Source organism: Tamandua tetradactyla, chromosome 14 (assembly GCF_023851605.1).
Source record: "Tamandua tetradactyla isolate mTamTet1 chromosome 14, mTamTet1.pri, whole genome shotgun sequence".
NCBI lineage: Eukaryota > Metazoa > Chordata > Mammalia > Pilosa > Myrmecophagidae > Tamandua > Tamandua tetradactyla.
In genome coordinates this window covers 78,727,701-78,751,602 of record NC_135340.1, presented here as the reverse complement: position 1 = coordinate 78,751,602, position 23,902 = coordinate 78,727,701, and the positions used below count along the sequence as shown (strand labels likewise).

The following is a 23,902-nucleotide window of genomic DNA, read 5'->3' as shown; positions in this document are numbered from 1 at the left end:
GCACTTGGAGTTTGAACCTGAATTCTCGGCTGCATGTGTTGAGAGCCAAGTGATTATTATAAGAATCTTTTATTCTGGAAAAATGTTTTAGCTCTATTATTCAAAAATACAGCTCATGTTATTTCTTATTCTATGTGTGCTCTGCTGGAGACTATATGCTCTGCAGCCAGATGCCTCCAACTTCCTACAGTGTTCTTTTGAGCACTCAGAGCTGGAAACTCTACTCCATCCTTCATCAGCTTCTCTGGCCACTCCCTCCAAACTCCTGATCTTTCCCTGGCCCAGACCAACATTTACAAGGCTCTTTCCTCAACTCTCTCGGCCCCACATCCAACCCTAAACTCCACGCCAGAGTAGTCTTTGGACCACCATTGTAAAGACCACCTAGAGAGTGTGTGATCAAGATGTAATTCCCAAACCACATTCCAGAACTTCTCATTGGAATCTCTGGTGGGAGCCTTGGGAAACTGCATTTTCTTCTATCTCCCCGTTATTTGAGAACCACAGCTCAGCCACAGAAAACACTCAGAGCCTCCTGAAAATGCCATCATTTTATTTGATTAATTTATAGTGGTTCCCTTTCTAAACACCTACCCACTGCCCCACCCCAAGCCTGTTTTAAGCATCCTCTCAACTAGAAAATGTCATCATGCCAGCTGCGAGAAAAGCCTTTTCTCTAAGTGATATACACCATCTAACATATACAGTCAGAATTGTGGGTCTGCTGGCTTCCCCAACCAGACTGGAATCTCAAGGGCAGAGATCATGTACTATAGGTTCATCCTCAGCAGCCAACACAGGTCCTGTTTGAGGAAAGAATGAATGGACTGGCTCTTGAATGGCACTACTGAACTTCAGTAACCTTACATAAATTGTGCTAATATTAATGTGGACAAACGGAAGTATCAAGGTATAAGCTCTAACAGTAGAATCTTAAGTAAATGGGGGTATGGCTTTCAGGGAACCCCCCAGGGAAAAGGAGAGGCAGTCCTCCACAGCCACTCATGTTTGGGAATGTAAGGTCTCAATAAAGTCAGCTAATTGGTTGAGCATGTGTGGTCCTCAGAAAGAGCTAAAACAGATGATAAGGATGAAAAGGAAAACTTGAAGCACCCAAGAACTTTTCTGGGCATAAGCAGATTGTGATTAAGGTCAATGACAGACTATTAAACATTTTTATCATAAAGAACCAAAATAAACACTACAATAATCTCAAGTGGATCTGCCTTTAAGATAAAGTCTAGAATCACTCAAGATCATTTACACTAGAATTCAAAGCTTCCCATAATTTTATCTTGGAGTGACATTTTTTAGTGTTAACCTAGCCTCTCTTTCCTTCTATTTCTTTCTCTTTCTAGATTTTCCTTTGGAAAATCACTACGCTGCAGCCACAGGACTTGGGTGGTACTGGCTCCAAACTGAGATCCAAAGGTATACTCTTACTGGCATAAACCAATCAGCATAACATCATCCCCACTGTGACTAGTTCTGGGATGAGCAGAAATTCAGGTGTAAGCACCTGGCATTACTCTGGCTGAATGATGGCTAAGACTGCTCCAGTCTGAACAAAATCCAGGTCTTCTGTGTGATGGCCAAGAACGTGAACAAGGGAGCATGTAGCCTTGGTTGCTGCTGGTAATCATCTTGGGAACACAAAACTAGGGAAAGAAAGGGAGACCCTAGAGAATCATGTCTGCAACCTGAGCTAATACATTGCCTTTACTGTTTCAGCCAATTTCGGTTTTCTATTATCCAAAGTTTCATGACACATGTCCACATCTAACTCTGACTCTGACCTTTTGCTACTCCCTTAGGACATATAAACCCACTATTCCAAGAGACTGTACACCATTCCCCACCAACACACCTCACCCATCCTAACTCCACACTTGCGTATGTTACTCCCAGGCCTTAAATGCTCTTCACTTGCTCTCTCGCTCATATTCAATTCCTGTTGGTCTTCTAGATTCAGGCTTGGTCCTAATCCCTGAGTGACAATATTCAAGACCACACTTTTCTTGTCTCATCTGAGCTCCAACATAGAATATATTATCTCTAATAGTTATCAATATCCTACTGTAGTTTTTTTTTAATTATGCTTTCACAAGTATAGTCTCAAGCTGGAATGCAAATCTCTCCATACTTGTGCAAACCTGATGACACCCCTGCACAATGTCTTGTGATTAGCAAAAGACCAGTAAATCCTTTTAGGCACATTCAAAATGTGATTTAGACCTCCTGATCACTGCCATTCGTAACTTTTTAATTCATATGGCAATACAGAGGGCAGAAAGGAATTTCAGCATCACACAGCTGGCCAGGAGCCTGTCAAATTTCACAAGCAGACTGGCAGTAACAGCTGGATAAGAATCAGAAATGCAATGGGCTGCTTTCTCATCCACAGATTTCCAATGAAGATGCAGACTTAACTCAGTATGGTCTAAAAAGTAAAGGCCCACACCTTGCAAACATTTGTATAAAATTATCCTGTTCTTTGATGTGTTCTTTGACACCAAAATGGAAGACATGAATGTACAGAGGCAAACACCACATAATAGGCTCTAACCATCTCCAACCCTTTGGATACCCTTCCAACTTTAATCACAAGTCCCATTAAGGTACTCCAGGGGTACATCTGTAAGGCTTAGATGAGGGATGTGAAATAAACCAAGGCTGAGGTTCATTCCCATCACACAGATGGTCAGGAGATAATGAGTAAATTGAGGAACTATATGAGGACCTAATACTTACCTTTTCCAATGAAGATGACAGGAGCACAAGAAAAGGGAACATAAATGTTTGTGTATGTGTGTGTGCACATGCTCACACAAAAGCAAAGATACTCATGTGGCCATAGGAATGACAATTATCCAGGCCATTCAATATTCAACCCTTTGTCTGTGTGGTATGGCAGGTCCCAACCTGGCCAAGAAATTTTTTAAATTAATTTTTTAACTTTTTTTTTAAATACCAATAAACACCAAACGCAAACATTCTTAACTTCTGATTGTTCCATTCTACATATATAATCAGTAATTCACAATATCATCACATAGTTGCATATTCATCATCATGATCATTTCTTGGAACATTTGCATCTATTCAGAAAAAGAAATAAAAAGAAAACAGAAAAAAATTCATACATACCATACCCCTTAAACCCCCCCTTCATTGATCACTAGCATTTCAATCTAAATTTATTTTAACATTTGTTCCACCTATTATTTATTTTTATTCCATGTTTTAATCGTCTGTTGATAAGGTAAATAAAAGGAGCATCAGACACAAGGTTTTCACAATCACACAGTCACTTTTTGAAAGCTATATCATTATACAATCATCTTCAAGAAACATGGCTACTGAAACACAGCTCTACATTTTCAGGAAGTTCCCTCCACCCTCTCCATTACATCTTGACTCACAAGGTGATATCTATTTAATGCATAAGAATAACCTCCAGGATAACCTCTTGACTCTGTTTGGAATCTCTCAGCCATTGACACTTTATTTTGTCTCATTTCACTCTTTCCCCTTTTGGTTGAGAAGGTTTTCTCAATCCCTTGATGCTGAGTCTCAGCTCATTCTAGGATTTCTGACCCACGTTGCCAGGAAGGTCCACACCCCTGAGAGTCATATCCCAGATAGACAGGGGAAGGGTGGTGAGTTGTGTTGGCTGGAGACAGAGGCCACATCTGAGCAACAAAAGAGGCTCTCTTGGGAATGATTCTTAGGCCTAAATTTTAAGTAGACTTGACCTATCCTTTGTGGGGTTAAGTTTCCTATGAACAACCCCCAAGATTGGGGGGCTCACTGGCCAAGAATTTTGATACCCCAGTTGGGATCCTCCAGGTTTTGGCAAGCCTATATTAACAGAACCAGAACAAGTTCTTTGACAAGTTACAGAAAAAAATCTTTGACAAGTTATGGCTACCCAACAAAATAAAAAATAACACCACTATGAATGACGTACAGAGTAAAACAGAATCTTCAAATAAGAGTATATTTATAATTACTACGATTCTACTAACAGTTAATCCTTCCCCCCTTAGGAACCAGTAGTTACTTCAATCGCAAGTGGCTAGGTTCCAACTCAGCACTGTTTCTTCATCTTCTTTCCTGATTAACACTATCTTCTTCCAGTCTAGAAACTGTTTGAAGGGACTTGCAAACAGATCAAGGGCTTGTCAACCATAGTGTTGCCTGTCTCCCCGTAGCCTCAGCACATGACATTACTACAAGGGGTTTAGTTCTTCTAGTTCCTTCTAGGACTACAAAGGGTTTAGTTCTTCTAGTTCCTTCTAGGTGCTCTCAGGACTGAGCTTTATTGTTGGCCACTAGAGAAAATTCTCAGAGCCAAGGGACTCTGCCTTGGCTGTGTGGCCAGGAAACAGACTGGTCTCACTTCTGCATCTACACTGGCCATAGTGCCAAGAGGGCTTCACAGCTACTCAGGCTCTGTATGCTAACAGGGCTTCTCTACCCTTTCCCTGTGACTAGGTAGAAAGAAAAAATCCTTAGAACAAAGTTGTGCTTCATTGTCACCTGAAAAGTTATATAACCTGGAACCCCCGCCCCCCTCCTGCTTCTCCTTCCAAAACATCTCCTTAGTTCCCAACTGTGGAGCAAGAAGTGAAATAACCAAAATTAATATTGCAAAAGTGGAGGCCTGAATTCAAACAGCTGCTGTCCCATCGGGGTGAAAAGCAACCAACTATCACAACAAAAATCCCTGCCCATGCTTTTAAATACACTCCAGAGATCCAACACGGGCAGATCAGACCTGCCCCAGCTCACTTCTTCTCAAAGGGGAGGTCTTCAGCAAGAATCTATTTCAATAAAGCCAGGTGGCTTGCGGCATACCCTCTCTTTGTCACTAGCAGGTGAAAAATGAGCCCCCTTCAGAGGTGGTAAGTACTGAACTCAGGGAGTGGTGCACTCACCACACTGCCTACCAGGCAGACCAACCACACCAGTTCAAATTAGAGGAGCATCTCTTTCCCCAAGAAGCAGAAACAGCTATGCCCACTTCATCAACTTTACAGCCATCCAGAATATTCTGACCCCACCTAATAAACTGCATGCCTGGCTCTATTGCTTTATAGAACCAGTAGAGTAAAGAGAGTAAACAAAATCCCAAAGACCTGGGATTAGTAGATTCTCTGGGCGCTCTTTTCAAAGCAGGTAGAAAGAACTGACAGGATCAGTCTAGGATACAAAGACTCAACTTCTGGTTGATATTCTGGGTATCTATTCAACAACTATTTATTGAGTGTGCAGCCAGAACAAGGCACTGCTTATACTCCAGCCTGGTTAGGCTTACACAGGGGTTCTAGGATGATTAAACAACACACACAGGGCGATATGTATTTCAGGCCTCTGTCCAGGAACAGGGAACAATTGTTCATTATTGATTCACTTGCACATAAGAAGGATATGCAAATTTGCAAAAGATTTGCAGCTCTACTATGCCTGGAATCCTGCCAATAAAACTCAGGAAAGAACACAGGGACACACATACACACACACACACACACACACACACAGAGTAGGATAAGAGACTATGCAAATACAAGGTTAAAGAGAGGTTGCCTCACTAGAAATGTTTCCTGCCCTTTTAACCTACACTTTCTCCTCCTTTTTGCTCTTTCCTTCTCTCCTCTTCCACAAAAGAATGTGGATCCCCCCGCCCCCAAGCTTAATCATCATTGCAACAAGCCATTTACGAAAGAAAGAAAAGAAATGTACTATTTTTCACCCCAATTTTCCTGTACACACCAGTCAGTAAAAAAAAAAACAGGTAAAACACATATGAACCACCCCTGAGGCCATCCCCAAATCTCCAGTGTCTTAACACAGGCCCTGAGCCATTAACGCAGTGGCTGTATTGCCACTATTGATAAGCAACAGGAAAACCAGAGCAAAGGTAACTTATTGTGACACTTGTTTTTTAACTTCCATTCCGACTCACTGTGGAAACATCAGGCTGTGAAGTTTGGGGTAATTCTTTATATTTAAACTTGTATTTCAAAGGTTTACCTCCCACCAAAGAGTAAATGACCACAAGAGTGGAAGGGAGAGAAGAGAGAAAGTGTGGGTGAGGTGGTAGTTCGGTTAGGAATGGGGGCTCTGGGAAATGAGCAATATCCTAAGCAGGTCTGAATGTTAAACCAAGCCAAGACTAAGAAATCAGTGTTCCGTTCAGGAAAATGTGACCCTTCCTTGTCCACACTGTACCAGTTTTACTTCCAGGTGCCTGTGATGAGAAGTTATTCCTGGAATACACAATTAACCCCATCCCCTCCTTTCCCATTTATAATCTTGCTGAAAAAAACCCATGGAGAGACACAGCTGGGATGCAGGCACCGACATGACATGAGATCTGAGATCTGCGCAGGTTTAGAGGAAGGGCAGCGGGGAGCCTGAGGGGAGGAGGAGGAGTTAGGGAAGGGGCGCTGAGCTGGGCTTGGACCACCCAGTACACACCTGCAGTAGTGCAGAATCTCCCACAGGACCTTAAGAAATTCTGGAGAAACAATAATCATTGTTTTTAAGGAATGTGACAGGTGAATTATTTAACATAAAGAGCAGGGTGAACTGGATATTAACCAGCTTTTAGAACACAAATGATTATGATACAGAGCACAACAGGTCACTCTGCTTATGGCTTTTGGGGAGATGAGGAGCAAAAATGTCCTTGTGTGATAAGAATGTCATTTGACAGCTATTTCCCAAGGCCTTACTAGGGGCCGAGTACGGACAGGAGCTCTGTTTTACACCTGTAAGGGCAGAAGCTATGTGTACAATGCATATAATTCCATCTCCTGCCCTGATATAGAGCCTGGCATATAGAAGGCACTAAAAAAAATATGAATATAGTCCAACTTCCTCATATTATTTAGAGTTGAGAATATTGAGTTTCTGGCATTTGGTGATGTGGGAAAGTCATACTCCTAGATAATGCTGTGCAAAAAACCGACACTCATGGCTTCCTAAGGAATAATGCTGACAGCAAAGGCTACGGCATACTGTTTTAAGGAAAGCAACTTTAAAGGAGCTATCATTTGGATTAAAATGCTTTGGAACTGGAAGGCAAGCAGGACATTCAGCCTGTCCTCACGATGACACCTGCAGACATCTTACCCAGCACTCATTTTTCTCCTAACAAACAGCTTCTGATTTTGTTTGTGTTTCTAAAGAAACTTCAGGACTCCACTTCAAGGTACACGTCTTAGGTCAAGCCAATCCCTTGGCCACAGTGATTGCTTCAGGACAAACATATGACCTGAACCAGTTAAATCCACATGAATTTCAAGACTTCTACTTGTTAAGCTGGTTCAGAGTTGCTGGCTCTTCTCTAATTGATGTGGTACTCATTTGTAAGGCTCAGAAACCAAGGCTATTTTCACTACTATGGATGAAGACAGCTTGAGCGTGAGGTGTACATAACAGAGGAGAGCAGAGTGAAGCCAGATCCCTAAGTCAACATGAATTTCTCAATCAAACCGTACCGGAAGCACATACCATGGATGGATATCTCAGTCACTGGCTTATCGTTGAAGCCAGTCTTCTTTCCATGCAACCAAAAGAATCCTAACATAAAAAAGGTATGTAATTTTGGAAAAGGAAAAGTGGTAAGAACATCTACTTCAAAAAGATAATTTATGGATAATGGGGGATAAAAAAGGGTTTAGCACAATGCCTGGCATTTAAACCTTAAGTAAATATTATTTGCGTCTTAAGATATATGGATATCAAAAATTTCTACAGCTTCCAACAGCTTCTGACACCACTACAGTTATTTCAATTCAATTCTGACTCTAAACTACCAGTTAAGTCAGGTTCTGGGCAAACCTCTGTAATACTGCCCGGCAGGCATCAGTTGCGAGTTGGGGGACCCAGGCCACAAATCTGGCCACTGGGTCAAACTGGCTACAAATCCATTGTTTCCCATCTCCCCATCCCACCCCACTCAGTCGTTTGTGAGAACGACTCACCTAACTTACTAAAAGCACTATACTCACGATTATAATTTTGTTGCCATAAAAAGATGGAAATAAGAGGCCAAAACCGTTGCACAGCAGGGTCTCAAACACAGATTTCTGTGTTCTCTCCACGAATCGTCAGGACACATCATCCCTCTGGCACAGTGATGTCACTATCACTCATAGAGGCTCATTGAAGTTTTCAGTGTCGCGAGATGATACGGGATTTCATTACGCAGCTGTGATTGGTAGAATCACTGCCCACGTGGTGTGGTCCTGCACTCAATCCGCAGCCCCCTCCTCTCCCAGAGGTCTGACCTGGCCTGGCGTGGCCGGCCCCTAGGGAAGGCTGCAGGTGTGCTGGCCCCACCCCTGATACCTCATTAGCATACGAACTCGCAGGTGTGGTCCTGGGCCACACCCCTTACTCCTATCCCAGGAAATTTCCAAGATTCAGATGTCCCTCCTAGGAACTAGGGACAAAGACCAGCCAAGTTTTTTAATATACTACAGATGGGAGTCATACAGAGTTCCTTTAAGTCATCTGTTCACCTGTTATATTAAAGAATTCGTTTATATGTGATCTGAATTTAACAAAGAACTGGATCAGCCAGACGTAAAGGCATAAAAAGATTATAAGCTGCTCAAATTTGAGGTTCAACCTAAAATGGAAACAGATCCTCAGACCTATAATAGATATCTATATAATAACATCTATAAATCCCAGATTCGCAGGTTTTACTATTTAATAAACATACCTATAAACAAAAATATGATCCAATGAAAATCTAATTTTTACCAAAGATTTTAGGAAGACATCTACTGTGCACAGTGGAGTAACACTGGCTGTGCTGTCTTTTGTGCAGTCTCTCCCCAGCTCAACACCCCTTCCGGCCCACACACACAGGGCTCCTGGGCAAACAAGGGGCCAGTGAGGTGGGTTGACCCAGGCAGACCCCAGGACCCAGGCTGGAAGGGAGAGGTGGTTCCTGCTGGAACCAAGAGAAGCCTGGAAAAGAGATACTGGCATGTCCCTGGGGGTACCACCCAGGGTCAAAATCAGATTAGCCAGATTGTCTAAAAGTCTGCAGGGCAAATTCCAAGCGGGGAAGCAGAAGACAGCACCTAAAAAGGCAGGAACAAGGAACAGAGTGGGGAGGGGAAAGTAAAATTAGTCCCAGACAGCGGCCAATAACATTGGCCAATCCCTACTGAGCACTGCACTGTAGAAGATATTTACTGTACTTGGGTCACTTCATTTAATTCTCACAAAACCCCATGAAGCTACTTTTCTCCCCTTTTTACAAAGGTAGTATGGAAAATGTCAAGCATTCACAAAGGTGGAGAGCACAGTGTTATGAAATCTCATTGCACATATAACCAGCTACGAGAATCATATGCTCAAGGGACTCTCGATTCACCTGTACTCGCCCCCTTTCTCCACCCCCACCACTTCTCACCACCTTGACCCCCCACTCAACAGGAAACATGTACAAGTCAACTCACCAAGCCTGGGGGGAAACCTGAGTTAACCCCTTAAATTTGACTTTACCAGCTCAGCGCCTGCTCCCAGAAGCAGGCAACTCCTTTCAACCGCAACAATGTCCGCTGCGCTGTTCTGTCATCAACAGCAAACATCGGTGGGACAGCAGTTGAGCTGAGCTGATTTGGGCATCATCTCCAAATCCCTACCTTCCTCCAAAAATCCCATTAGAAGCATATGAATTTATTTTAGCGCTATTACTCCTGGATGCTCTGTTGATTTTCCCCATGAGTATGTTAGTTTTTTTCTTTCCAACTAGACCACACACTCTTGACCCTGTGAGTCTACAGCCTAAATCTTTGCTTGGGGATCAAATCCAAATGGCTGTCCTCAGTAGAAAGAGCCCACCACAGTCTGGCACTTGCTTTTCACTCAAGTCTCTCACCACTCCTAATACCCCAACTAGACGGAAGTCCTTGGCGATCCAAGGTCTGAGCTCCAGCCTTCTGTGAGCATTTTCTCACCTCCTGGTCTTCAACCTGAATGTCTCTCATCCTGGATACCACCCACCCAAAGCCACCCACCTCCTCCAGAAAGCCTCTTCTCATGACCTGTCCCACCCCTAGGCAGGGTTGGAATGTCACCGCTGTGTTCCCACAAAGCCCTGCACGTCACCCTAACTGTACATTTACCATCACTTAATGGTAACTGGTTCTTAGGTTTTCACCCCCAATTTTATGGCACACTCCTGGAGGGCTGGGACTTTTACTCTTTTTTTAGTCTCCAGTAAAGACCTTAGCCCACAGTAGGCCTTCTGTTAATGTTTACTAAATAAAATGAACAAATAAAAAGGTAGATGGACAATGGGTAGCAGGGGGCACACCTTTAAGTCAGTCCCAAAGAGCAGGTCATGTCAGTTAGATGGGCAGATGCCTAGAGGTCTGCATCGTCTCCCCTGAGGCACTGAGCTCCTGCGTTAACCACATACCACTGGGAACTACCTGCTTACATTTTCGAGTGTCCACTAATTCCAGTGCTCAGGGGTTTAACAGACAAACCCTTCATACCCTTCAAGGTGACACTGTCTTTCATCACATCTCTGTCAGGTCCGTGTCTGAAACCAACTGCAGATTCCTAATCTCTTGAGCCTCTGCCCACTGAAGGCGCCCACTCATGCATGCTTTCCTTTTCTGGGCCCGCGCCAACTCCATGATGGCTCTGTTAGAAATGCCACCATCACCACCATAAGGACTAGTTAAAGCACAGTGAGTCAAGGTACCCTCCAAACCTCCAGCTAATTTTGGCAAATGTGTCATTTAACATAACCACCTTTCCCCATCCCGACACCCTACATGCATAAAAACAAAAAGGCTTCCCAAAATATATGTATCATTCTGCCTTAGAATTTTGTTTTATAAACTCCCCAGAGTTTTAAGTGTTTATAAGTACGGGGGTATAGAGGGAAATTCATAAAATCGTTCCCTGTAGATAAGCCAAGATTTGTGCTTTGAGTTTAGACTTAAAATTTCAGTTCCACAGCTATTCTCTCACCCAGGCTATTCTGTCTGCAGATCACAACTGAATCCCCCTAATTCCACTGTAGGAAGTAAACTACAGGACACTTTTTTTAAGGTCTATTGTCATTTTATGTTTCCCTGAAGAAGAATTTTATTTGGTAATCATCAGGTTATAAAGCACTCATCCTCTATGCAGAGCAAATCAAATTGGATAGATTTCCCTCCCAGATTTTTTATAGCACTCCAATTGTTCTTAGAATTTGTAACTATTTTTTCAGAATGACAACCCCAGATTTATCTATTCACAAAGTGCCTGAGTGTACCAAGTGGGTATGTTTTTCTCCATAGAGAAAGAGGTTGGAAGGGCAGGATTTTACCTTCTAATTTTCAGATACAACTAACCTCCTTTTGCCTTCTACAGAGTGCATATTGAGCCCTGTAAATGTAAATGTAAAACCAAGAAGAAAAGATGATCCAGAGGGTTCCTCAAGCCCACAGATTCCAGAGATAGAATATGGTCCCATAAATACATGTCTCTGAATCGGCCTTTCCACTCCACAATTTAGAAATAATTTATCCAACTGACCTAGCTGAGTTCCAATCTAACCCTTTGAAGCTCTGAGAACTTAGAAAATATTGATGATACTCCTTCACGAGGGTTCTGTAAGAAAAAGTACTAATGGAGAAGTGCTCATAGATGCTGAATTTCAAATGGATATTACTATATTATTATTAAACCCTTTATAAAAGAATGGTGGTGGGCAGTGTGATGGTGGCTCAGTGGCAGAATTCTGGTCTGCCATGCCCGAGACCCGGGTCGGTTCCCGGTGCCTGCCCATGCATAAAAAAAGAAAGATAGAATGGTGGGGTTAGAACCGTGAAAACAAAACAAACAAAAAAAGAGGCTGGTGATCGCATAGAGTTTAGAAAGAGAGATGTTGTGAGAAGAAAGTGTTGAAGACATTTTAGAAGTCTTCCCTAATGCCATAAAAAATCAAAGTGTGTCCTGATTGAATGAACTGGGTTCTTCAGAACCAAAAATTCCCTAGAGTAGAGATGATAGGCTATCATTCAGGCTTGAACATGACAGAAATACATACTGCTTATAACTATCCTTCGTAACCTTCTCACCTATTATTCAGCCTCCTTGGTGGACCCAGCAACTGATTAAACAAGGTTTCTAAGGCTCTAAGGCTAAAAGTAAGTATCGGCTTAGTGATCAAGTAAAATTACTTCTTCCCTTGATGCTCAGTTTCTTCAGCCATTAAATGGGACTGCTCTAAAGATCAAATGAGAGATCTTTAAAGCATTTTAGCAACTTTATATAAAGATGGCATTATCCCACTTCAGAAGCTGAGTGCCTCTGGGGTCAAGTGGCTCAGCTTCTGAACTGCAGGGAGATTAGACCACCCCACCCCACCCCACCCCTGAGTATCAAGAATCAGACAGTCCTCGAAGTGAAGGCTGTCCCTTGAATAATACTTATTGAGAAAATACCTTTTAAAAACTACAATTACCACATCCATTTACTGTCCAAATCCCAAGCAGAGATCATCCATCCACCCAGTCCTTCATTCCCACAACAAAAAAGCACATGACTGGGGAGTTATGAAAAAATCTCACCATCACTGCCCCACAGATACAATTAAAATCTGCACCATTACAGTGTCACAGAAGAAAGAGAAAACAAATGTATTGTATAGATGGGCAGTATTTCACTGCACCTAGGCAAAAGCACAAAAATTTTTATTAAGGGTAATTTAACCTCTCCCATGATCAATATTCACTAATAGGCCATTTTCTTTCTTTTCAAAAATGCACCCAAATTGGTGCTAAAAAAAAAAAAAATGAGAGAACGATAAAAGGACATGTGGCTGAGAAAAGGGTTGTAGATTTTGACAAGAACCTGACTGATCAGGCAGTATTTTATTGGAAAAGGTGAAAGTAGTTCTCAGGCCTGACTGCCCATTGGAAACACATGGGCAGCTTTAACAGGGCCATTGCCTGGGCCCACACAGGAATTCAGGTTTAGCTGGTTTGGGGTGTGGCCTGAGCATTTTTATTTGTACCAGTTCTCCAGGTGATTTGACCCTGCAGTCAAAATTGAAAACCACTGATTAAGATTAGTGTCTCCAAAATGCATATCAAATAAGGACTAGAAAACAGTTTTAAAATTCATGCTTAATTTAAGACAGTGAATTTAAGACATTTTTATAAAACCAATAATAATAACAACAGCAATAATGAATACTTGGTTTCAGTTTGTCATTTTAAGGAGAACTCTAGAAAGAACATTTGTAAAAATCCAATGATGGAGAAAAATTATGGAACTATTAAACTTTACCACCAGGGAAGTCCCAGATACTGTGCCAAAGATTAGGGACATCCAAATCAATAGGCCAAGCCCTTGATCTTGAGGCTTCCTCTTGTGAAGCTTATCTATGTAGCAGAGAAGCTTAATCTACTTATAGTTATGCCTAAGAGTCACCTCCAGAGGACCTCTTTTGTTGCTCAGATGTGACCTCTCTCTCTCTGCAAGTGAAACCATTACCCTCCCTCTATGTGTGACATGACATCCAGGTATGAAAGTCTCCCTGGTAGCATGGGAGATGACTCCCAGGGATGAGCCTGGCCCTGGCACCATGGGATCGACAGTGTCATCCTAACCAAAAGAGTGAAAAGAAGTGTAACAAATAAGATATCAGAGGCTTCGAGTTCAAATAGAGTCGACAGGCTACTCTGGAGGTCACACTTATATATGCTTCAGTTAGACATTGTTACCTATCATAACTTGCCAAACACCAACCAAAACCATTCCTGCCAATCCTAAAGAATATGTAGGGCATTATATAAGGTTATACAGAGGTTCCATGCACTAGGGTAACTCTCAAAAACCTACAACCTCCAGATGGGTCCTGGACCAGATAAGTCCTGAAATGCAGAGGGACAGCACTTCCTGAATATCTACAAGTTCCATCCTCCTACCCATATTATCAACAGCCCCTTCCCAACATGAAAAAATGAGAATGGGCATAGCCCAAATACCCCTAAAGGATGAGAGAAAGATCAAAGACTAGGGTGCAGTTATACAGAGAAGGTTGGGTTTAACAAATGAGTATGAGTGCTTAATCATTACACTGATATTTCTTTTAGCCTCCAGTACCTTGGAACCCTAGAGCAGCTAGAAATAAAAACCTAAAATTGTGGAATTGCAACCCACACCAAACTCTGATATCTGTTCTCCAACTAATTGTTGCAATGTCCTTTGAAATTTATTGTTTTTATGTGTATATGTTATTTAAAGGGAAAGAGGAAGGCAGTGAGTGGCTCAGTGCAGAATTCTTGCCGGCCATGCCAGAGACTCAGGTGCAATTCCTGGTGCCTGCCCATGCAAAAAAAAAAAAAAAATTAAAGAGAAAGAGGAGTATAAGAGAAAAGACAGGATTTAACAAATAAATATGATAGCTGAATAATTATATTGATATTTCTGTTGGTCTCCAGTGTCTTGGAGCAGCTAGAAGAAAAAAAATTCATAGAACTATAACCCATAACAAACTTTAAAATTTGTCCTGTAACTACATGTTAAAATGTACATGGAAATTTATTGCTTTTTTGTATATACGTCATATTTCACAATTTTAAAAAAATTTTTAAAAAGGAAAAAATCAAATGATAGTAACTGTGATTATGTGGTGATTACATGACTATGCATTTGTCAAAAGTCATATAACTGTATACACACACACAAACACACACAAGTTACTGTATTCAAATTAAAAATAAAAAGCCATGCAGAGGTTAAAAAAAATGATATATTCGTTTAATCCGGTAACTCAATTTTGGCTTAGAATCATATGGTGAGCTTTTAAAAATCCTGATGCTGGGACTGTCCCACAAATCAATTACATCAGATTCTCTGGGGTGGGACGCAAGCATCAGTATTTTCTAAAAGCTGCTTGGGTGATTGCAATGAGAAGCCAAGGGCTGGGAGCCACAGATCTAAACCCACGTCAATAGAAATGTGGCTTCAACCATTGTAATCACATCTACCCTAAACTCTACTCACCCAGAGGAACTCACTATAAATCTACTCAAGTTTCCAAATCTCTCTGTTATTCTTAAAATTAACTTACATTTGGTTTTAAGATACTAGCTGAAACCATAAAGCCAAATAAAAGAAGACAAGTTGACACCCACTAGTAGCATACTAAATCCCCTCAATCTGCTGACAACTTTTAAAGAAATGGCCCTTAAACATGAGAATCACCTGGAAAGGTGGTCATAACACAGCCACCCAATGGCAACCCCCCTCCCAAGTTTAAGATTCAGTAGGTCTGGGGTGGGGCACAGAATCTGCATTTCTACAAGTTCCCAGGTGATACTGTTGGTCAGAAACAAGAAAACCAATGGTCAAGTTAAACCACACAGTCCTTCAGGAAAAATGGTTGGTGCCCTGAGACTGTCAGTGTCCGTGAACAAGCTCGTATTTAGAAACTGACCTTGAGGAAGCACCAGGATTCCAGTGAATCACAGATGAGATTATCTAACCTAGACACTTGCTATTCAAAGTGTGATCCGTGAACCAAAGGCATTGTATCACCTGGGAGCTGGTTAGAAATGCAGAAACTCAGGCTCCAACCCCGATCTACTAGGCCAGAAATGGTTTTCTGAGGATCCCTGGGTGATTTAAATGCTCATAAAGTGCTCCTAAGGTTTGAAAAACAAGGATCTTGACCAATTCCCACATTCTGCAACAGATAATTATTGAGCACTTCCTCCGTGCACTATACCCAGCAGTGAGTAAGCTGGACCAAGCCCCTGCCCTCATGGGGCTTGTTCGGAGCAAAGATTTTATAAAACTAAGACCCGGAGTTGTGGGCTTAGTCTCAAGACAAAGGACCCGTTCATGGCAGAGGCAGGTTTAGAACACACATCTCCTAATTCCCTGCACAGTAGAAGGAAAAAAACCAGGCAACTGCCTCCATCAAAATCACGAACCTCCCAAAAGAGAGGGTGCCAAAAATAAATTAGCAATCCATTTCCACATAACAAATTAGGACAGTTGGGAATCAGAAATCTAATTCTCACAAACCTCTACTGGTCAGACAATACTGGCCAATACAGGGTGTTCTATAAGTAAATTTTTCTTGGAAGTTTCCGAACAGGATGAACAATAAAAACACATTAGAAGGGCAGGCCACAGTGGCTCAGCAGGCAGAGTTCTCGCCTGCTATGCCGGAGACCCGGGTTTGATTCCCAGTGCCTGCCCATGCCAAAAATAAAATAAAAAACGCATTAGAAGGAAAAACATCTTGACCCCAAGTATTACCTAACACTGAAAAGTTTCTTTTGGTACTTTAAGAAATCTATTGCATTGGCAAGGCTCCAGATTTATTAAAAATGAATTGCTCTGATACACTGTAGGATAGAAGCACTGTGACAATCCAAGTGCTGGTGTTCCTTACTTCTTCCTCAGCTACATTACTGTCAAGTTGGAGGAGTGGAACATTTGTTGAGGTAGGTGCTTGACTCAGATTATCCCTTCCAACCGCATCGTGCCTATCCTACCAAGAGGAAAGCTGAGCCTCAGCAAGGTAGCTTGAGTAAACAAAGTCACACATGGTAGCACAGCCCTAAATGGCAGATCATGACTTCTAATCCCCCATTACTCAAAGTGAGTCCCTGGACTGTCCACCTGGGAGCTTTTGGAATGAAGACCTTTGGGCCCTGGACTGGACCTGCTGAATCAGAATCTGCATTTTAATGCGATCCTTGGGGGATGTGTGTCCACAATGACATCTGGGAAGCACTAAGATACCCACTATCCAAGAGCCGGCTCACCCTGATTAAGGCAATCAGCAAATGTCTGGGTCAGCCTTAAGCAAACAGCAGCCAATCACCTATGCGTGGACAACACCAGGCAGGTGTTTGTCACACCACAAACTCAAAGTAAATCACAGGGCTTGCTGCCTGGGGCCCTTCGAAACAGCTGCACATAGGTTGCTGGACGAAAGACCAATTTTGTCTTTCTAGGCAAAGTACCAGGCCTCTTCCTGGTGCCAACATCAGCTAACACCCATAAAGACCTATCAAAACCGGCCAGATTCAAATGCTCCTGGACCTTTTTTTATTCGGTCTTTCTTTTATTTTAAACAGCCACAGATGTAAACCTCTTTTTTAAGTAACTGATGAGGTGAAAAAGGCAAATAATATTGCTCTCAGATTAAAAAAAAAAAATCACAGTTCATCAACTGAAGCCCTCTCTCTCTCTCTCCTCACACACACACACACACACACACACACACACACAAATCTCCACATTCCAAAAACCTGAATTAGGATCCTTAGAACAAATGTAAACTGGATCTTAATGGTTCATTGTTGAGAGAAGAAGCAGAGCACAGGAGACCTAAAGAAATAAATCCCTAAGGATCAGGGGGCTATATGTGCCAGAATCATTAAGATGACCATTAAAAATGGAGCTTCCTTGGGTAGAGCTGCCTTAAGACCTGGCATTCCTACTACCCGGGATATACCCAGATCTGAAAGCAGAGACACAAACAGATATTTGTACATTGATGTTCATAGCGGCAATATTCACAATTGCAAAAAGATGGAAACAACTCAAATGTCCATCAACAAACGAGTGACTAAAGAAAATGTTGTATAGACACAGAATGGAGTATTATGCAGCTGTCAGACAGAATAAAGTCATGAAGCATGTAACAATGTGGATGGACCTTGAGGACATTACACTGAGTGATATTAGCCAGAAACAAAATGACAAACACTGTATGGTCTCACTGACATGAACTAACATTAATGAGTGAACTTTGAGGGTAAAAGTTAAGAACAAAGATAATCAGGAAATTGAAAGGGAGTAGAGATTGGGCATTTGAGGCTGAAAGAGTCCAGAATGTACAACAGGACTGATCGTAAAGATTCAGAAATGGGTAGCACAGTACTATCTGATGGTAGCACAATACCAAGAGGATGCTGAACGAAGCCGAGTGTGAGTATGGTTGAGAGAGGAAGGCAGGGGACCTGTAGGACATCGGAAGGGAAGACAAAGGATAAAGACTGTGAGACAGTGTAACTTAGGAATGCCCAGGGTGGAAAATGATGATGATTAAATGTACAAATATAAGAATGTTTTTGCCTGAGGGAGAACAAATGAGTGTCAACATTGCAAGGTGTTGAAAATGGGATGGAACAACCAGGGCTGTCTGACTTCCCTTTCAACTCAGCCAAATTCACAAAAAAACAAAGAACAGAGAGGCCTGTTCCTGTTGTTAAACCAGTGTTTGCAAAGTGAGGCCAGATCAATGCTTAAAAAAAAAAAAAATTGGTCTCTCTTGTAGGAGTAGTGGGCCTGCTCTGGGCCCCATTTTGTAACTGAGAAATTAGGATTTCAGGGATGATTTTGATACTGAATCATATTCCTTTTATGCTTTCTGGGATACTGGAGTGGACAAAGGGAAATACCTGAAATCCCTAATACAATTCAGCTGCCCTGATACCTGAAATGAGTGTAAAAGCCCTTATCTTGTGCCTTTGTGTCTGTAAGAGCTGTTGCTCCCTTCATCTGGTCATTTTCTTATAGGGCAAAGGCCCTAATGCTAATGAAGAATTTGAAGTCAGCCATTAACCAGTTTCAGCCTCTTACATTTGTAAATCATATCAGCTAGATTCTGCTATTGAAAGATAACTTGTCTCCCTTCTTTCCGGCTTACACCTTTAGTACTGAAATGATGGTGCTGCCTCCCCTTCTTTCTGATTACATTCTCCTACTGAAATGATAATGATAACACTGTCTCCTTTTCTGCTTTGAATTTGCTATTTGAAATTGTAGTGACCTCATCTCCCCTTGCTAAAATCAATAAAAACCTCATGCCCCCTCAACTTCAGGAGACAGATTTGGGGCTGCTACCCCATTTGCTCTCCTACTACATGCCTAGTAATAAACTCTTTCTTTCTTTGAAAGCCCTGTGTCTCAGGAATTGGTTGTTGAGAGCAAAATACCACCTTTGTGCCGTATTTCGGGGCCTGCTCTGAGCCCCATTTCCCAGGACAGTTTAGTCAACTGCCAGAGGGAGCTGCTGTGCCAGAGGGGTTTGGGGTGAGCAGCTGGCTGGTGGCTGGGGAACTGGCTCCAAACACAATGCCAGTGGGCTAAGGAAATTTCATTTAGCTTCCCATGACTTCAAATTACTCCACCTGAGTGATATGTGAAGTAGCTTAGGTTCTTGTTCAATGATATAAACCCAGGTCACTCATGACTCAGGGACCTCCACGCTCACTATAAGGCAGTGGGACCTTCAGCAGAGACACCAGGGGCTATTAGCACACAAATGTAGATGCCCAATGCACATAAAAGCCAGTGGATGACACAGGAGTTTCAAAGAGATAAAAGCTTCATGAGAGTCCCCTCTAAGGAAACAGGAGGCAAAATGCCTGAGATCTGGGTCCTCCTCTACCCCCAGCCACAAATCAAAAGGGTTTAGGGTTTTCATGGGATTCAGACAAAGGGAGACAGAGATAGTGACTTTGGCAGATATTGGCTATGGTTCATCAGAAATGAAGAGTGACAAAAGAGCTGGGGCAGGTATTAGGTTGCAATTTACATCAGTGTTGTAAACGGTTTAATTAACATAAGATAACAAGAAAAGAGAATAAACTAAACAAAGGGACTATAAGATCTGACAAAAAGTTGACAGGGGCAAAGAGATTGTGCCCAGTTACAGCATGTGGTAAAACAAAAGTAAGGGAGTGGAAGTCAACTAAAATTACATTTACAATTAAAATCTTGTAGTCGGTAGTTATGATCTACAGGGAAACAGGCTTTTTCCAAGGCCGGAAGGAGGGGTCCCAAAGGAAGAAGGGCTAATTGGTGACAGCAGCAGCTACACAGTTACAAGACTCTGATCTAAAATGCAAACTCCAGAGCGCTTACCATCCTGAAGACTGATACAGGGCTGAAAAACAAATCCATAATGGTACTTGGGGGAGGGGGAGGCTTACAATTTCAGTTTGCACGTTCAGTGGGGAAAGCCCAAGTCTGACACAAAATATAGACTCCATATAAGAAAAGATGGATGCATTCGACAGAATCTCATTTTTTTTTTAAATCAACGTGGCAAAACACACTGCAAACAAAGTGCAAAAGTAAATGATGAGTACACTCGGCTCGATGTCGGGTTAAGAGGTGTGGCCCGGCACCAGGAGAAAAATTGGAGGCTGCACGTGGGAGTGGCAGTATACAAGCCAGAATGAACCTGGATCCCTGAGTCTTTGCTTGGAGGAGAACCACTAGAAGAGCCACCCACCTTGCATTGGACTGACAAGGGGCAAAAACAAGAAAACAAGAACTGAAAAATTATCCTCTGTTAAACAAAACCTAAGCTAGAGGTCTGGAAAAAGCTGAACTGAAGGTCAAAGAACACATAGACAACAAATTCCTCTAGCAAGAAAACCCTAGGTAAGAGAAGTGAAAAGAATCTCCAGAATAAACTAATTAAGGTAATTAAATGTCTAGATGCCAGCAAAAAATAACAAATCACACCAGGAAAATTGAAGATATGGCCCAGTCAAACGAAGAAACCAATAGTTCAAATGAGATACAGGAGCTGAAACAACTAATGCTGAATATACGAACAGAAATGGAAAACCTCATCAAAAACCAAATCAATGAATTGAGGGAGGATATGAAGAAGGCAAGGAATGAACAAAAAGAAGAAAAGGAAAGTCTGAAAAAACAATTCACGGAACTTATGGGGATGAAAGGTACAGTAGAAGAGATGAAAAAAACAATGGAAACCTACAATGGTAGATTTCAAGAAGACAGAGGTTAGGATTAGTGAACTGGAGGATAGAACATCTGAAATCTGACAAGCTACAGAAACTATAGGGAAAAAAAATGGAAAAATAGAAGCAGGGACTCAGGGAACTGAACGATAATATGAAGTGCACAAATATACGTGTTGTGGGTGTCCCAGAAGGAGAAGAGAAGGAAAAAGGAGGAGAAAAACTAATGGAAGAAATTATCACTGAAAATTTCCCAACTCTTATGAAAGACCTAAAATTACAGATCCAAGAAGTGCAGCATACCCCAAAGAGAATAGATCCAAATAGATGTTCTCCAAGACACTTACTAATCAGAATGTCAGAGGTCAAAGAGAAAGAGAGGATCTTGAAAGCAGCAAGAGAAAAGCAATCCATCACATACAAGGGGAATCCAATAAGACTATGTGTAGATTTCTCAGCAGAAACCATGGAAGTGAAAAGACAGTGGGATGATATACTTAAATTACTAGAAGAGAAAAACTGCCAACCAAGAATTCTATGCCTGGCAAAATTGTCCTTCAAAAATGAGGGAGAAATTAAAACATTCTCAGACAAAAAATCACTGAGACAATTTGTGACCAAGAGACCAGCTCTGCAAGAAATACTAAAGGGAGCACTAGAGTCAGATAGGAAAAGACAGAAGAGAGAGGTGTGGAGAAGAGTGTAGAAAGAAAGAGAATTAGATATGATATATATAATACAAAAGGCAAAATGGTAGAGGAAAGTATTACCCAAACAGTAATAACACTAAATGTTAATGGACTGAATTTCCCAAACAAAAGACATAGACTGGCAGAATGGATTGAAAAACAGGATCCTTCTATATGCTGTCTACAGGAAACACATCTTAGACCCAAAGATAAACATAGGTTGAAAGTGAAAGGTTGGGAAAAGATATTTCATGCAAATAACAACCAGAAAAGAGCAGGAGTAGCTATACTAATATCCAACAAATTAGACTTCAAATGTAAAACAGTTAAAAGAGACAAAGAAGGATACTATGTACTAATAAAAGGAACAATTAAACATGAAGACATAACAATCATAAATATTTATGTACTGAACCAGAATGCCCCAAAATACATTAGGCAAACACTGCAAACACTGAAAAGGGAAATAGACACATCTACCATAATAGTTGGAGACTTCAATTCACCACTCTCATCAATGGACAGAACATCTAGACAGAGGATCAATAAAGAAACAGAGAATTTGAATATTATAATAAATGAGCTAGACATTTATTAACAGACATTTATAGGACATTACACCCCACAATGGCAGGATACATATTTTTCTCAAGTGCTCATGGATCATTCTCAAAGATAGACCATATGCTGGGTCACAAAGCAAGTCTCAACAAATTTAAAAAGATTGAAATCATACAAAATACTTTCTCAGATCATAAGGGAATGAAGTTGGAAATCAATAATAGGCAAAGCACCAGAAAATTCACAAATATGTGGAGGCTCAACAACAAACTCTTAAACAATCAGTGGATCAAGGAAGAAATTACAAGAGAAATCAGTAAATATCTCAAGGAAAATGAACATGAATACACAACATATCAAAACCTATGGGACGCAGCAAAGGCAGTGCTAAGAGGGAAATTTATTACCCTAAATGCCTATATCAAAAAAGAAGAAAGGGCAAAAATACAGGAATTAACTGTCCACTTGGAAGAACTGGAGAAAGAACAGCAAACTAACCCCAAAGCAAGCAAAAGGAAAGAAATAACAAAGATTAGAGCAGAAATAAATGAAATTGAGAACATGAAAACAATTGAGAAAATCAATAAAACCAGAGTTGGTTCTATGAGAAAACCAATAAGATTGATGGGCCCTTAGCAAGACTGACAAAAAGAAGAGAGAGGATGCAAATAAATAAGATCAGAAATGGAAGAGGAGACATAACCACTGACCCCACAGAAATAAAGGAAGTAATAACAGGATACTATGAACAACTTTATGCCAATAAATACAACAATGTAGATGAAATGGACAACTTCCTAGAAAGGCATGAACAACCAACATGACTCAAGATGAAATAGACGACCTCAACAAACCAATCACAAGTAAAGAAATTAAATCACACCATTAAAAAGCTTCCCAAAAAGAAAAGTCCAGGACCAGATGGCTCACATGTGAATTCTACCAAACATTCCAGAAAGAATTAGTACCAACCCTGCTCAAACTCTTCAAAAAAATTGAAGTGGAGGGAAAGCTACCTAATTCATTTTATGAAGCCAACATCACCCTCATACCAAAACCAGGCAAAGATATTACAAAAAAAGAAAACTACAGACCAATCTCTCTCATGAATATAGATGCAAAAATCCTCAACAAAATTCTAGCAAATCGAATCCAGCAACACATTAAAAGAAATATACATTATGACCAAGTAGGATTCATCCCAGGTATGCAAGGATGGTTCAACATAAGAAAATCAATTAATGTAATACACCATATCAACAAATCAAAGCAGAAAAATCACATGATCATCTCAATTGATGCAGAGAAGGCATTTGACAAGATTCAACATCCTTTCCTGTTGAAAACACTTCAAAGGATAGGAATACAAGGGAACTTCCTTAAAATGATAAAGGGAATATATGAAAAATGCACAGCTAATATCATCCTCAATGGGGGAAAAACTGAAAACTTTCCCCTAAGATCAGGAACAAGACAAGGATGTCCACTATCACCACTGCTATTCAACATCGTGCTGGAAGTTCTAGCCAGAGCAATTAGACAAGAAAAAGAAATACAAGGCATCAAAATTGGAAAGGAAGAAGTAAAACTATCACTGTTTACAGATGATATGATACCATACGTCGAAAACCCTGAAAAATCCACAGCAAAACTACCAGAGCTAATAAACGAGTACAGCAAAGTGGCAGGTTACAAGATCAACATTCAAAAATCTGTAGTGTTTCTATACACTAGTAATGAACAAGCTGAGGGGGAAATCAAGAAACGAATTCCATTTACAATTGCAACTAAAAGAATAAAATACTTAGGAATAAATTTAACTAAAGAGACAAAAGACCTATACAAAGAAAACTACAAGAAACTGTT

General features: G+C 41.1%; 1 protein-coding gene across 9 annotated transcripts in view; it reads right to left on the bottom strand.

Annotated features, from left to right (window-relative positions):
• Positions 1 to 23,902, bottom strand: part of TLN2 (talin 2) — a 491,250-nt gene that overhangs the window by 325,880 nt on the left and 141,468 nt on the right. For 5 of the 9 annotated variants that reach the window (XM_077128100.1, XM_077128098.1, XM_077128096.1 and 2 more), the window contains exon 1: positions 8,022 to 8,322. The exons of 3 other annotated variants lie outside the window; for them this stretch is intronic. The gene's annotated coding sequence lies outside the window, so the exon portion shown is untranslated. Of the gene's footprint in view, positions 1 to 7,994; positions 8,323 to 23,902 lie in introns of those variants that run through there. One more of the 9 variants, XM_077128101.1, reaches the window with a different exon arrangement.